Raw genomic sequence first — 16,242 nt, 5'->3', positions numbered from 1 at the left:
AGGTCCCTGATCTGCAGGTTGGATCCAACCTCAGAAATGTTTCCTTTGGCTGGCATAACACTCATTTTTTAAATTATTTAGTTTTAAAAACAGGAAATTTCGCATAAAAGTCAGGAAATCATGTGTGTCTTTGGGCTCACCTTTCCTAATAGCATCTCCATTTTTTCTATTTTTTCTCCAAATAGTTGAGCAGCAGTTGTCCTCTCTAGACAGTTATGTGTTCCCCCCAGTTCCCCCCAGTTCCCACCCTTCCCTGAAGTCTTACACCTGGTCTGCCCTCATTGGCATTCCCATCTGTGCCCTACAATCATTTACTTTTGTGATCTAACACATTTGAATCCCAAAAGGTGGTAACTGGTGGAGTAACCTAATGCAATACGTGACTTTGCATGTTCCCAGTGTGTTAAGCCTTAATGTACATGGATTGCCTTTTAAGATGATAAGCAAATGCTGAGGTGCAGTAGTATGGCCTGTCAGTTTAGCGTCGCAGATTTTACTGTTTTTTCCTCTATCAGTATTTGGACAATAGAAGAATCTGTATCTAACTTTGGCTTTTTCCATTTTAAAGTGAGAGAAAAAATGGAGATGAGAAAAGGGCTAGCACTGATGTTATGAAGTTTGAAATGCAGTGCAGTATTTGTTAGTTTCATTCAATATTTCATCAGAATTTAAGTTTGAAAGTTAAAGGTGTGCATTCAGTGTAGGAAAGAGCTTCAAAGATCAGATCTGTAAGAGAAGGTATGTTTTCTAATATTTTACCTTTCTGAGAATACTCTTGGAGTATTTCAATCTATTGTCCCGTATTTCCATCTTTGTGATGGAAAATGACGTACTGGTAAAATGACCTACTGGTAAAAGATCCAGTGACCTACTGGTAAAAGTTTGAAGGGACATTGTATGCATATAATGTGTAGTGCCTGTATTTTTATTTGTTTGTTTTTCAGAATATTCCTCAAAACACACACCTTTCCCTGGAGAACAAATTTCACTGGTAGATTGAATCCAGGGGTGCTTAACCTATGAGCCACATCCCCAGCCCCCCTTTTTTGTGGGGGGTACTAGGGATTGAACTTAGGGGCACTAGACCACTGAGTCACATCTCCAGCCCTATTTTGTATTTTACTTAGTGACAGGGTTTCACTGAATTGCTTAGTGCCTTGCTTTTGCTGAGGCTGGCCTTGAACTCCTAATCCTCCAGCATCAGCCTCCTGAGCCACTGGTATTACAGGCATGTACCACTGAGCCTGGCAATTGGTAGACTTCTTTAGGGACTGATGTAAGTCTCTGCAGGAGATTTGGGGGAAATATATATTAAGCACCCTAACAGGTTCTAGGCTTTCTTGAATTGTCACAGTATCCTGTGAAGTGGGGTTTGTCCCCCTTTAGTGAGGCAGCACAGTGTACCAACTGACTAGGGTCATTTTTTTGGTGCCCCAGTGACCTACTCTAGGCCCTTGAGCAGGGAACTTAATTGTTCCAAATTTTAGTTGAAACAGTTTCATGTAACACAACAAATGTAACACAACAAATCATCTCACAGATGTTAAAAGTGTTACATGAGGTAATAAGTGTTAGCAATTCCTGGCTCAAAATAAGCACCAAGGAAACATTGACTGTTGTGCTTTAGAGTAGGGTCTTGAGATCCTTCTATTTCGGAGAGCTAGCTGCCTACTCTTCAGCCAGGTAGGGCTGGGCTCAGCTCCCAAAGGCAGAGTGGATACTCCTGTTGTGTTGGCTCCCTGTCTGCTTCAGAGACCAACATTTTTTTTTTTTTTTTTGCCTGTTTCCTCCTTAGTTCCCTTCCTTTCTCACCTTGACCTTCTGCACAGCTTGACTTCTAGTCCACTGCCTCTTCCTTGATTAACACAAAATTAATTTCCCCCTCTGATACCTTTCTCCATAGTCACCTACCGGTTCTTTCCCCATAACATTCAAATGATTTCATTGAACTTTTTAATGTCTGTGAAAGACATGGAACCGATAGTCTTCAGTCTGGCCAGCAGTTTTAATTAGAGTGACTGTGTAGTGTGCTGTTAATTAAACAAGGAGTTATTTTTAGATATGTGTTTCATTAGTCCTTTGGAGCACCTCTTCCTTCAGATTTTTAAAAAACAGGTTAATCTATGGCCTGGTTAGAAGCCATTAACTCTTTATCTACTGGTGGCTAGAGAATCAGAGAGAAGGCAGGATGAACAATGCACCTGGAAAGCATGCTGCCTGCCTTCCCATGGAGCGTTTTCTCCAATGATTCCCCCAAAGTCAGAGGGTCATGCTGCAGAGACTTGTTCCAAATACTTAATATTCAATACTTTTGAGCTTCATGACACAGTCCAGTCCTAAGAGGTGTTGAACCATTTAAAATGCTGTCATGATTCACCCTTCAGTGGGCACTCTGGCAAATTTTTCCCCAGGAACTGTCTCTAATGTCTTCAAGATTGAATCAGATTGAACTTAAACACATTTTTATAGAGAGCACACTGTCCGCACCCAAGTCGCTCCCCTTGCCACGTTCACCAGCCCGCCTGTGCCCACCATGGCCACCATTCAGCAGCTGGAAGGAGAATGGCGCCTGGTGGACAGCAAAAGCTTTGATGACTCCCTGGAGACTGACTATGCAGAAAATGGGTGCAATGGCCAAACCAGACTGTGTCATCAACCTTGAAGGCCAGAAGCCTTTCATAAAAACTGAAAGCACTTTGAAAACAACACAGTTCTCTTGTAGCCTGGGGGAGAAGTTTGAGCAAATTATAGCTGATGGCAGAAAAACTCAGACAGTCTGCAGCTTTGTCCAGTGGTGTGGTGGTGCAGCGTCAGGCATGGGATGGGAAGGGAAGCGCAATAACAAGAACATCGAAAGATGGGAAGTTGGTAGTTGAGCGTGTCATGGATAATGTCACCTGTACTCGGGTCTATGAGAAAGTAGGAAAAAAATTCCATCATCACTTCAGACAGGAATTAGCTGTAAGAATGAGGAAGCTCAGTTCCATGAGCAAATCTCCAGACTGCTGCTTTGTTTTTTTCATTACTGTGTCAAATATCTCTATCACAAATATTTTACATGCAATTATTTCAAAGTGTTGGTTTAACTAAGCTCATCCCTTTGGTTAGTAATACATGTGTTTGTGCTAATTAAAAAAAATTTATAAAATTTGAGGCAGTATTATATCAAGTAAATATATGTATATGAGTCATATATGCAATTTTTAAAAATAGTTACATCTTTAAAAAAAGCTATATCATGATGATTTCATTTTATATACTGTCTGATACTATTTATAGAGCATTCCCAAATAGGCAAAATTAGAGAGATGGAGACAAGATCAGTGGTTGCCAATGGTAGACATGTAATTCTTGGTGGTGATTGGTGAGTTCTGTAACTTAATTTTGGTGTGATTACATGATTTTTTACATGTGACAAAATTTCATAGAACTAAGCCTACGCACATAAACACAACAAATAAATAAAAAAGAAAAAAATTCCAACAAGATGTTCATATGTTATAACACATATTAGGTCAATTGCACATAAATACTATACAACAAGTAAAATGGAAAAGTAGATATAACATCTATTGCTAAGATTGAGGGAGGCTTATTAGCTGTTGCTGGAGAGGCAAATTTACAGTCATTTTATGAAGTCATATTATACCTGTTGTCATTTGAAATAGATTCACTGAAGTCTTCAGTTTTATTATAGATTTTAGTGCTTATTATTGAATAACAATGCATTTAAATTACCCACAAGTATGTTATGATTTCAGTGCCTCGCATTTTGCTTTGAGCTTGGTAAGTAATCCCTTGTGGTTTTGCTTATGATCAAGGCATAAAAATGTTAATAGTTATTTTTTTTTTTTTTGCATTAGAATGGAGCAGAGCTTTAATGCATGTGTTTATGAAGGCTCAATCCTGTCGTGAACATTAGCCTCTGTGTGGTCAGTCATCAATAACACAGAATTTATGGGAAATTTCTCTTTTTTTTCTTTCCTTTTATTTCTATCATCCTACTTTGATATGACTATTGACTGCGATTGATTTTTAGGAGTGGGGGTAACAGAGAAGACCATGTTTGATCCGTTTTTGACTCTGGATCTTCTTGGTAGCGTTAACTCCTCGCACATGCCCCGTTTTGATAGACTACAAAGCATTGAAGTTTCTGTATGTGATTTCCTTTCCTTTTTGCCTATTTCCTTTATCCCCTTTTCATATCAAATGCCCACTTCCTTCACAAAGCGGGGGCCCTATTTCTCATAGTGGAAGGGGATCTGATAAATGAATAACATGGCAATATGTTAACTCACCCATGGGTAATTCTTAAATGATATTACCAGAATAAATGAAAGCGATCTATTGCAGTAATCTGTTTAAATGATTCTTATGTTTAACCTATCAACAACTTAATATCTCTAGGAAAAAGCATCTAAATTATAGCCTTTGGTATTGGAAGGAAATAGGGATAATGCTTAACTTCAAGAAATGCTTTTCTAATATATAATAGGATTTCAGTCACCTGGAAAGGAATGAGAATTCTTTCAGGGGTGCATGAGATGGACTTTTCCATACTGTGGGAGTTATAATAATTAAACAATTATCTAAATCAATAATGAAGTTTTTCTTACTTCTATATATTTGATAATATCTTGAAATTTTAAAATCTATGTAAAGTAGAATCTGTTTGCAGATCTTTGGATCCCTACTAGATTTTAAGTTCTCTGAGAGCAGGGACCATGTCTTTTGTAACTTTGTGTCTTTGCATTATATAGCAGATATTTTGCATGCTTATATACTTATATTTAATAAATCAAATAAATATAGTAGATATTTAATAACGAGTAGTAGATTTAATGAACATAGTGACATCTTCAAAAAATATAGATGTGAGTATACCATTGTACAGAGCAAATCACTTATAGCTATACTTATGTTCTCAGATCTCTGACTTTCCTTAACTAATGTCACATTCAGCAACAACATAGCTTTGATTACATTTTTTAACCTTAATGCTCAATAAAAGATCACTTGTTATATTAATGTTAAATATACGTACATGCATCAAATTCTAGTTTATGACCTGATTCCTCAACATGCTTTCTTGATGCAGAAGACAACCTCTGAGCTGTGAAGGCATACTAACCTGCTCTATATGGACATCCATGGTTATTGTTCAAAGAGAAAGCCTGATATTACTTTTCAACAAAAATAACAGATGACTGATAGACAACCTGTATCATTATCAGTAATTATTATTACATTTCTGGGTTTATATTTCCAAATTTCATTCCCAGGGCTAGGAAACCAATCATTTGTCATTCTGCTCTAAAAATAATCCTAAACTCTGAATTCTAAAGCTTGGAAAGAAAAGGGTTTTAAGTTTTGTTTCTCATTTTTATTTTTAAAGATCCATGTTGCACAGATGAATAGATAAAGAAATTGTAGTATATATACACATTGGAATATTAGCCTTAAAGAATGAAATTATGGCATTTGCCAGTAAATGGATAGAACTGGAGAATATTATGCTAAGCAAAATAAATCAATCCCAAAGAACCAAAGTCCAAATGTTTTCTCTGATATGTAGATATTAACTCACAATCAGGGGTGTCATAGGGACAATAGAGGTGCTCTGAATTAGACAGAGGGAAATGAAGGAAGGGGAAGGGACATGGGGGTAGGAACAGTAGTAGAATGAATTAGATATTATTATCCTATGTGCATATATGATTGCATGACCTGTGTAACTCTATATCATGTACAACCAGATGAATGAGAAGTTATATTCCATTTATGTACGATATGTCAAAATGCATTCTGTTGTCAGGTATAACTAATTCAAACAAATTTAAAAAAATTTAAAAAAGAAAAAAATCCATGTTGCAAAATAGGGGACAGCAAATTTTTCCTTTAAAGGCCCTGACTAATTATTTTCAGCTCGGCTGACCAAATTGTTACTCTTACAACTACTGTGTACTGCCCTTGTAGGTAAAGTGGCCATAGACAACATGGAAATAAATGCACATGACTGGATTAGCCCACAGTTCTGTATTTACTTCCCCTCTTACAGATACTGCTAGAAGAATGTCAACCAAAACAGATATTTTAAATTTTATTTTGTGAAGAGAGCTACTGTTATGAAGGAGAGTTACCTGCATACACTATTGAGCTCTCAAAATATTGGCAATAACCAAAAAAGAGATTAATAATAAACTCATGGCATCGGCAGTGACTGACATACAGAGTTGGCACTACCTGCAAACAGAAAAACCAAATCCACTGGTACCCAAGTAAAAGGAGAGAAATTTGTTCTTAACCACGTTTTAGTCATGTAAATTGGTAAATATCTATTGGCTCTCTCCCAGGGTGATAGGTGCATGGCAGATGCTCATGTTTCCCCACAAAAGCAAAGGCTGAGAAATTTATCTTTCATTGGTTACTCATTGCCACTTCTTTGATTTCAACATGGTTGCCTGGGCACTCAATTTCTACACTAGGTAAAGGGAAAAAATAGCAATCCATTATTCTTCTATTTAAACAATCTAAATTGATTGTCCTTCTCATTTCCCACTTACCCAGCCTCTCTTAAACCATAACTTCAGGAGCAAAAGTGTTCATGTATTTTTGCTGAGTTCAAGGTTTTAATGTGCTGAGCAATGTATCATTCCAGGAGCTGACCTGCAGTTTTCTTATTGATAATGGAAATGCTAATGTATTATTAGCCCTCTTATTTTTGGCCTAAAGTGAGCTAATAACTAGAATCATTATGTCGTGCCTATAAAATGTTCAGACAAAAGGAAAGTTGTACAAATTGCAAACTATTTGTCAAATTAATTATAATATTGAAAAAATGAACTAGATGGAAAGAAAATTCAATTTCATACACCTATGCTGGTAAAAGGGGCAATGGAATGTCTGATTTCTGGGGTTTGGTAATATTATTCTTTGGATAAATTTATTGTAGAAAGTTCTGCCCATTAGTCCACGTCTTATAATTATTAGTACCACATGTACTACTGTAGGCCCTAATGTGTCACTGAATGAAACACATGGTTTCTCTGAGATTGCTGTCACTCTCTCTGCCCCGAGGCCACCATGTTGCCATGGCATTCCACAGAGCCATCACTCATTCATCATGTGTCTTGTAGTTCTGTGCCCTGCAAAGCACGGGCTCTTATTGAATCTGAAGAAGAGTGAGAGAAAAGATGGAAAGGAACCCTGAGTGGTGCCCAAGAAGTGTCCTGTTAATTCTTCACCTACTGGGTAGGTGAATCTGTGACAAGGATCCTTAAGAAAGGACTCTCACCCTGGGGGGCAGCAGGGGCAACAGAGTTTGAGGGGCAAAGAAAGAAATCTGAGGCTCTGCAATGGCATGTGGACCTCCAAAGGGTCATAGCGCTTAAACAGAAATACAGTGGATCTATGGCATAAAAATAGTCCAAGAGGAGGAATTGGGAGACAAGTCTTCAGGAGGGTGATAATTTTAAAAAGGTTGAGGAACACTGCTCAGTGATGAAGAAGGAGAGTCCCTTTGCCTTATTTCTTAACCCTTCTAGAACAATGGGCACCCATTTGCTGGTGGGTCATCCCTAAGTCCCAAGGGGTCAACATGTACCTTGACATGGGCAGAAGAGGAGGCCCTGGTGCCTCAAGCGCTCTTCTCTCTTAAACCTAATCTCCCAAGCACTGGCCCATGGACAGGTCCTCTGGTTCCAATTCTCCAGATCCCTAAGCTGGTCTTTTTAAAAACATGATCTGGCAGAATTTGCAGTGTTTTAAGCTACCTCATAGAATGGTATACTCATAAACAGAAACTCTAAAAGGCTTGAAAATTCTAGGACCAGTTTTGCTCTCTTTAAAAGAAAACACTAATGTTTTTTTTTCCCCTACCAGAATAAATTAAACTCTTATAAATTAACTTGGTTAATGTCAACATTCCAAATAATATACTTTTATCTCAAATAAATTAAAATGGTAGAGTAAAAAGAATGAAACATATCAGTTAGTTTTTCCTGGGTCCCACCTTCCACCTCAGTTTGGGCAACTAATTGAAGTGAAAAGCAAGTGTCTAGTAGAGCAAGGATATTTTCCCAGGGCTGGCACCTCAGCTCACACCATCCCCAGCTCTCCCTTCTGGGGTAAAACAGCAGCTGTGCACTGAGGACCTTGAGCAGCTCAAGGTCCAATTAGCAGAGTCTTGGGCTGACACATTCACACTGGGAAACCTCTTTGGAGACGGGCCATGTGGTGGTTACTGAAAGCAGGTTTTTACTCTAGGTCGAGCTGTCAGGCAGGAATTCATTTTAAAAATCATCTGTCCACAATCAGTAAAATTTGCGAAAGACTCTAGAGTCTCATCATCTCTTTTCTTTGCAGTGTATTTTTCAGAGAGCGAACCCTACAGAGAAGAAGAAGATTAATTTAAGGTCAAGCAGATAAATATTAGTGCAGGAACTACTGTCAGCTCTGCCAGGAGCTAAATGCAGTGTGGTTATGGAGAAGCTGAGGAGGGTAGGAAAGTGTAAGCCCTACAGCAGTGAAAAGTTAAACTTGAGCGTGTCATGAGGAAGGCCAAAAAAAAAAAAAAAAAAAAGTCATAGCCATAGGCCATTGAAGAAAAATGGATCATGTCTGATTAAAAGGAGCAGGAGAGGCTTCCTAGAGGAGGTGACACAGGAAACAGGCAGGGGAAAGAGCTTGGGATTTGAAGGTAGGACTTTTGGGAATGTAGTCCTGAGGAAAGGAGAGATGGGTACAGAATGCTGCACTGGGAAAGCACCAGGTGTGTCAAGGGAACAAGCAGTTACTTCTTGGACTAGGATGCTGCAGGTGACATTTGGGAGAGCAGTCTCCTCCAGTGCAGAGCAGAAGGCTCCTCAAAAGAGAGGAAGGAGGCAGAGGACAGCTAGCAGATGCTGAAAGATGAGTCTGCTCTTCAGAAGGCCTGAAATGGGGCTCAAGGCCATCAGCTCATTCTACAGCAACCCCCCTGTACGCGCATCTGAACTTGAAGCGTTGAGTGGGCTGATCATCTTAAATGTAGGGAACCATGTGAGAGACAGCGCTGGAGGGGAGTGAAGGAGAGCTTTAGGGGGAGAGGCTCCACTCTCTGTCTTTGCTAAGATTTTGGTGGGTCCCCACTGAAGTCCAGAGAATGCCTTGGAGGACATGTGCGACTCAGGTTGGATGACCTGAGGATACCAGCCTGAGTCTTCTGATCTTGCTGGAGAAGTAAGACTCATCACCTGGTTTTATTCAGTGACATAACCGGGTCCTCTCTGGACCTCATTTTCCTGGTCTAGTGGATGCTGCTGTTCCCTGAACCCTGCCCCAAGATCCAGTTAGGAAATAATGTGAGCATGTCTGCAAAAGCACTTAGAATACACACACACACACACACACACACACACACACATATTTTGCTAGTATGAGTTATAGTTTTGATTCATAAATTATAAAAAATCTTTAATAAACTCTTTGCTTCATGGGCCCAAAATATATAATTTGAGCCTGTGGCAGCCATCTAAAACTCATAGATCCATAATTGAAAGGGACCCTACTACCATCTCTATCTCCTCAACTGCTGAAAGGTGGCACATCTTCGTGGGCAAGATAGCAGATGCTGGAAACAGATTGAGTGGGTCCAAATCCCACCTCTACTGCCTGCTGGTTATGACGTGGAGCGAGACTATTTTAACCTCTTTGTGCCTCAGTGACCTCATCTATGAAGTGGGGATAAAAACTTCTTTGTCATGGTGTGAAGACTGTCAATCAGCAAGCATGGGGTCCTAGAGCAGCCCCTGCACACAGCCATGTGGTATGTACTGCAGTGCCAGCTCAACTGCCTTGTTTTCCGGATGAGGAAACTGAGTCCAGAGAGATGAACTGACTTGCTCAAGGTATTGATTTGCTTGGTGGCAGGGCCAGGACTAGAACCTGTTTACTGACCCTCAGGTCTTCTCCCTGTCTTCTGTGGATTTTGTCCACAGGATTTGCCTTTATTGAGAATTTTAAAATGAAGAAAAATATGACAAAACCTTTCAAGTATCTTCAAGGGGGAACTAATCATGGCTTTTTGGGACGAAGGAAGCGCTTCTCAGAAAGACCTGTGTAAAAAAAACGTGTCCTTACACTTAGATTAACACTTGCGAAGATTCCCTGAGAGCCCTTGGAGTCGATTCTGCTGTACTCTCAGCGGTTGCTTTTTATCGCCTGCCTGAGGCACTTACATCACACCTGCTGGTCTGGGTCTCTGGCATATTGCATGAAAATTACACAAGTTCTCTGGGGCCTACAGGAAGAAATAAATCGCAGACTGTTGCCTTGAGACCTGAATCTACATTTCTTCATACTTGTATTTCAGGCACCAAGCAAAACCAACAGGACCTCAGTAAAGGTCCACTCAATTGACATGGGACAAAAGAGTGTTCAGCTTGAAGCATCAAGGAAAATCCCGCTCGTGCAGTCTCATTGCTGCCTAGGGGAGAAATTCATTTCATATTGTTTCTACCTTGTTCTGGGACTCAAACAGGATGTGGTGAGGGGTCTCATTTTTGGGTTCTTGGGGTGAGTCTCTTGACATTTTATATCTCATTTGATCTATCCACAAAAGGGGGATAATAAGATGCACAACATCCTGCATCTACCTGCCAAATGCTTGCCTAGCAGAGTCAAGAGGTGCTGGGAGTGTGGGGTGGGAGGGTCAGGAAACAGCGCAACAGCTGGGAAGCAACAGCTAGCAATCTGCACCTGGGGCCTGGAAGGGACAAGGAAGTCATCCTCAGCCAGGATGTGAGAGCACTGAACTGCAGGCAAGAGGGGTTCCACTGGGGACTTTTACCTTTCTTGTCTGAGGTCAAGGGACAGCAGGTGACAAGAGGATCCAGGACTCCAGGCGAATATATGGGAGGGGCCCCACTCGTGTTTGTGGGCCACTTGGCATTCCACGGTCACATTCTGACCTTGACAGTAGAATGGGAAGATCACACAGTCTGTGTGCACATGTGTGCATGTGCAAGGTGGATTCTCCCCAACCCCCCAGTTTGTGTTTCCACTTTTTAATGATAAAATGTCTTTTCTTTGATGAAATATCAATGTTGATAGATAATAGTTTAAGCAAAAACAAAACGAAACCTTACTGGGGAAAAAAATGTCAGTGTCCTGTTTTGAGTTCCATGACCAAAAAAAAAAAAAAAAAAAAAAAAGAAAACCAAAACAAACAAAAACAAAAACAAATTTACCAGTCTGTGAAATCCTAAAACCTGTGGAAGTGGCTTGCCTTGGCTTCTGTGAGCACAGAAATTAAGCCATGTTGTTACTTTAATTAGAAACTTGAAACTGTAAGAGATTCTTCAAGAAACTGTTCAGAGTCCAGAGTTCAAAATCAAAGGTAGGACTTACTTGTGTTCAGATTCCAGGGCTGGGAAGAAGTTTATCTTGGGAAGTTGGTTTTGCACAATATTCTATATCAAGATAAGGAACATTCTTTTAGCAGTAGCAGGACTGCCTCAGCAAACAGCAGCAGCAGCCACAGTAAACCTCAAGTCTTTTGCGGCAATGCTTTTAAATACCCCAAAATACATTGGCTGGCTGAAAAAGACTTCCTCTCTCCTAATGCAAACCTGTGGTGTTTTCCTTGCCAAACGTAAAATGTGCATCTCTCCTCCCTTACCCAATCCAGAGTCTGTATGTCCTTGGATAATTGGAGACCCCCAATTTAGGTTTTCCATGATACATTCTTAAGAAATCTCACTCTGGCGATTCATAACAATACTGCCATGGGATAAGGCATGTAATCTATAGCTAATGTGTGTTACTTGCCTGAGAGCAATTTAAAAATGATGCTTGTCTTTCTTTGACTTGCACATGGGCCACAGAGGAAAGGACACTTGATCTTTCTCAGGCAACATCTCTCAAATGCACTTTATAGAATTCTAGCATGGAACAAATGTAAAAGTTTCCAATTCACAGTTGGATAAAGGGAAATATGTCAAATAACAGTACTACTTGTAGTAGTCATTGATGGAATATCTTCTGGAACAGTGCTAGGAACTATATAGATCTTTATTTTTAAGCCTCATAACCATCCTGCAGGATGGATGAATTATCTTCATTTAAAACTGAAGAAAATGAAGCTCAATTAGATACTTGGTTGTCCTAAACTACCTAACAAGAAAGCTGCAAAGCTGGAATTTTAATTCAATTTAATTTTGTTACAGCAGATTGAACCCAGGGGTACTGAACCACCGAGCCACATCCCCAGCCTTTTCAATTTTTTATTTTTGAGACAGGATCTTGCTAAGTTGCATAGGGCCTCATTAAGTTGCTGAGGCTGGCTTTGAACTTTCGATCCTTCTGCCTTAGACTCCCACATCGAGTCACTGAGATTATAGGCATGTGTCACCATGCCCAACAATGAGTTGGAATTTTAAACTCTGTGCCAATGTGGGTTTTATACAAATGATAGCTACAGTTGATCCAGGTCTTACTGTGTTTCTGGCACTGTGCTACACTCTTTATGTGCATTACATGCTTAAACTTCATATATGCCTATATCCTTCTGAGGTATGCATGCATGTATATATGCATGTATGTATGTATTTTTTTGTTATTATTATTATTCTTACTTTGTAGGAAGGGAAACTGAGGATAAGAGAGGCTAAATTATTTGTCTGGAGTCACAGCCAATAAAAGGTAGAGTTGGGACCTGAACCTAGTCTGTTTGGTCCTACTAAGCTGCTGCCCACAGTATAAGCTTCCTGTGAAAGGGATTATGTCACCTTGTATGTCTTGGCAACCTCCTAGCTCATTTACCATTAGAGAAGAGAGAGAATCAATTAATGGCAGAGAAGTGGGGACTTAAAATTTGTGGAAATAGGTTCTCTGGATATAGAATATTGGTGAAGGACAAGAAAATGTTTCAGTTGCAGGAAAGGAGTGATCTTGCAGCTGAATAAAAATGAAAAGATCCTATTCCTAAGGACTCACATGATTCATATAAACTGTCTATGTCAAAGTGAAGCAAAACACCAGCACAAAGGGAGAGATTGGTGTCTAGAAATCACAAAATCACAAGCATTTTTGAACAGGTGAGAAACCCTTTAGCCCATGCACAGATGCTGGTTCATTTTAACCAAATGAGTCAATCCAGAGACAGGAAATTTACCCCAGAACTGCTCCAAGAGTGGTCTACAGCTGGGAAACATCATCACATGACATCTTGTTGGAGACAGATTTGGGGACCCACTGAGGGTCTCTGGGCTGAGGTCGGGATATCTGTATTTTGTACATGTGCTGAAATTTGAGCATCTCTGTACTCCAATCTTCTTCCCAACTCCTACTCAGTGTCAGTCCCAGAAGTGTTCCATGCTTTAGGACACCGTCTCACCCTGAGATGCCAGGCACTGACACCTGTCACCCATTTGGCACAGGAGTGTAGTGCTCTGGATCATGTCACTTCCCTATCACTTCCTGTAATTTCTCAACTACTCAGCAACTGCTGGAGAAGTTTCTGCTGTAACTTCCTTCAGATAAAGCCTTATGTCCCACAGGTGTAGCCAATAATCAGAAGGGGTGACAATCACACCTATTTCTGGCACATAAGGAAGAACTGATTTTGATTGTAAAAATACTTCTATGTTGAAATATGTTTCTATCTATCTATATCTATATCTATATCTATCTCTCTCTATATGTCCTTCTTGTAACATCTTTTTTTTTTTTTTTCAAAATAGAAAGGATAGAAACCTACTACAGATGTGGAAACTAATGACTGAATTTTAAGAGCAAATGAAAAAGCTAGTAAGAAGCAGCTAAGGGCAATTGCCTGAGTTTCCCTCTAAGGAGGAGTAATGTTTGTGTCTGCTTTGAGATGAGGGAAAGTGCCATGTGCTTGTGGCCAGAGGCTTTGACCTAACACATCCCAGGTGCTTTTCTTCCAATCTGTTTCTGGCTCAGAGAGCACTCAAAGGAATGATCTGGCCAAGTCTAGGCAGGTGATACTTCTACCATATCTCACTTGCCAAAATGCCTGAGATGTTATCATTAGAGATGCACTGCTTATTGCTAAATACGTCACCTTCAGCCAGGCATCTTTCTTAATGGATCTTGGGTAGGCATGGCCTATTGACATTCAAATCCTGATGTGAGGTGGGACTCTGCAGAGCTGGGAGTGTGGGGGATGATGGAGTGGAGACTAGGAAGGGAGAGGTGATGCAGAAAGAAAAAGATAATAACTTTCTTAAAGTTTACCTTGTTTGAACACCTCACTGTCTCTCTGACACTCCTTGAAGCTCCAGGTGACCACATTAGAGCCAACTTTAAGAGTTGACAGCCCTGTCTGTTATGAACTAATAACAGACATTTGTTGACAGTCATTGAGAACAAGGAGATAATTTTTGGAGATTGTGATATGATGATGCCAAAATATTTTGCTTTCAAGAATGACAGCTATGAAGACTTTGTAGAAATTCAGAAAGGCCATCAAAAATAAAGTGAAAAAAAACCAGAATTTACCAAGATGAATATCAAGGACAACTAAGTAACAAATTCTAATGTAAAACCGTGCTGTTGTAAGAGGCCCCTGAATTAGTAAATGGGAGTAACCTGAAGTACTGTTTTGTTTTCTTTTTAAACTTGTTACTTAATAGGATTCAGATATCTAGATGCATTTTCTACAGCTTCAATGGATAGTTATGTATATAATATGTGTTACAGGTATACAACATGTATTTTGATTACATGCATTTATTTAGATGTAGTAGAGGATAAAACATGAAGGATTTCCTGAAGGAACTAAATTCTGAACCAACCTTCACAAGAAGCAAGAATTGCAAAAGAGAATGGTCACTTAGGGAAAAGGTACAAGCTTGGGAAAGCCACACACAGGAGATTACAGGCTAATTTAGTAAGGCAGAGTGGACAAGGAAGAGAGGCTGGGAAATGAGTTCAAACCACATGGAAGAGCAAGTGATGAAGTGACCTAGAGTGTCAGCCTCAGGAGGTGACTCCGAAAGGTTTCCAGTAAGATGATTTCATATGAAAGAGTGCAAAGAGGTGTTGGAGAGACAGCGAGGTCAAAGCTGACTTGGGAGACAGAGGCCTGGAGGGAAATCAAGTGTGAGGATGTTCTCAGATCACGCACAGGTGAATCTGAGATAATGGGCAGAAACAGTGTCTCCACCTTTGTCTAGTAGGAGTGGGAATCTGCTTTCAATCCCCTGGAGTTCCTTTCATTGAGGCAAATTCTAGGACAAAGATGAAGAGACTCAGAGAGGGGATTCCCTCTGGCTAAGGCTGTGGGTCAAATGGTCCTTTCCAGATGGTCCTAGCTCCCTCCTTCAGAAGGGACACAGGCCCCCTTCTGTGCCTCTCTTTTGTAGAACCATCTGCAAACCCATCACATCCAGGGAGCTGAACGTCTTTTACCTGGTGGTAGAAAAGCAACACATGCATTCTAACTGATGCAGGGCTCCATTTTGGGAGTCCAGTGTGATCATTTATTCCAACATTCAGATTGTGAGCGAGAACTGAAAACTGAATGTGGCTCCTCAAATGGGTGGGACAAAGTGTTTAAAGAACTGAATTTCAGCAGACACCCTTGCTCCCGATTATTTTAGAGACTGACTTTCTTTAACAAGAGAGACCTACATACGCACAAATTTAATTTGGTCTGATTTAGGGGGACCAGGCTACTATCAGTATTTAAAGGGAAAGAAATAGAGCCCTGATGGAGTCAGGAAAGCTTCCATTTTCTTCTCATCGTTAAAGAACACAAACTCAGAAAAATGATTGAAGCCTGAGAAATTATGGATATCAGATTAATTGAATAGGAGAAACCAGTACACAGCTATAGTTTTCTGCCTTTGGGTGTTTTTTTTTTTTTTTATTAATTTTATTTAAGGGGTAGGAAACCTTTTTAATGCATTGGGTTTTCCAAATTGATTTCAAGGGTATATTATGCTAATGTATATTAGCTTTACAAAAAGATGCTTGGCTCTCTGCTCTAAATCTTAGCATAGAGGTTGCATTATGATTGCTCTATCATATTTATTCGTTCTGATGAAAGAAAAGAAGATTGAACATTAAAAGCTGAAGGTCATCCATACAGTTGTCCCAATAGCAATCTGTGTACCTTTAACCCTGAGGAGGAAAAGTAATTACCCTTTGGCTTCTGGTGACCCCAACTAACCTTTGTTGAAGGGCCAGAGAAAATAAAGGCTGACCATCAGCCTGCCCTGGCTGCCCTGGGCTTAA

At 40.0% G+C, this 16,242-nt stretch overlaps 1 pseudogene; it reads left to right on the top strand.

Annotated features, from left to right (window-relative positions):
- The first annotated feature begins 2,533 nt into the window (after positions 1 to 2,533).
- On the top strand, positions 2,534 to 4,106 carry LOC124962881 (fatty acid-binding protein 5-like; annotated as a pseudogene).
- The last annotated feature ends 12,136 nt before the right edge of the window (positions 4,107 to 16,242 follow it).

This window comes from Sciurus carolinensis, chromosome 13 (assembly GCF_902686445.1).
Source record: "Sciurus carolinensis chromosome 13, mSciCar1.2, whole genome shotgun sequence".
In the NCBI taxonomy this organism is placed as follows: Eukaryota; Metazoa; Chordata; class Mammalia; order Rodentia; family Sciuridae; genus Sciurus; species Sciurus carolinensis.
The sequence above is the reverse complement of the archived record's forward strand: the minus strand, read 5'-3'. Positions and strand labels throughout refer to the sequence as shown.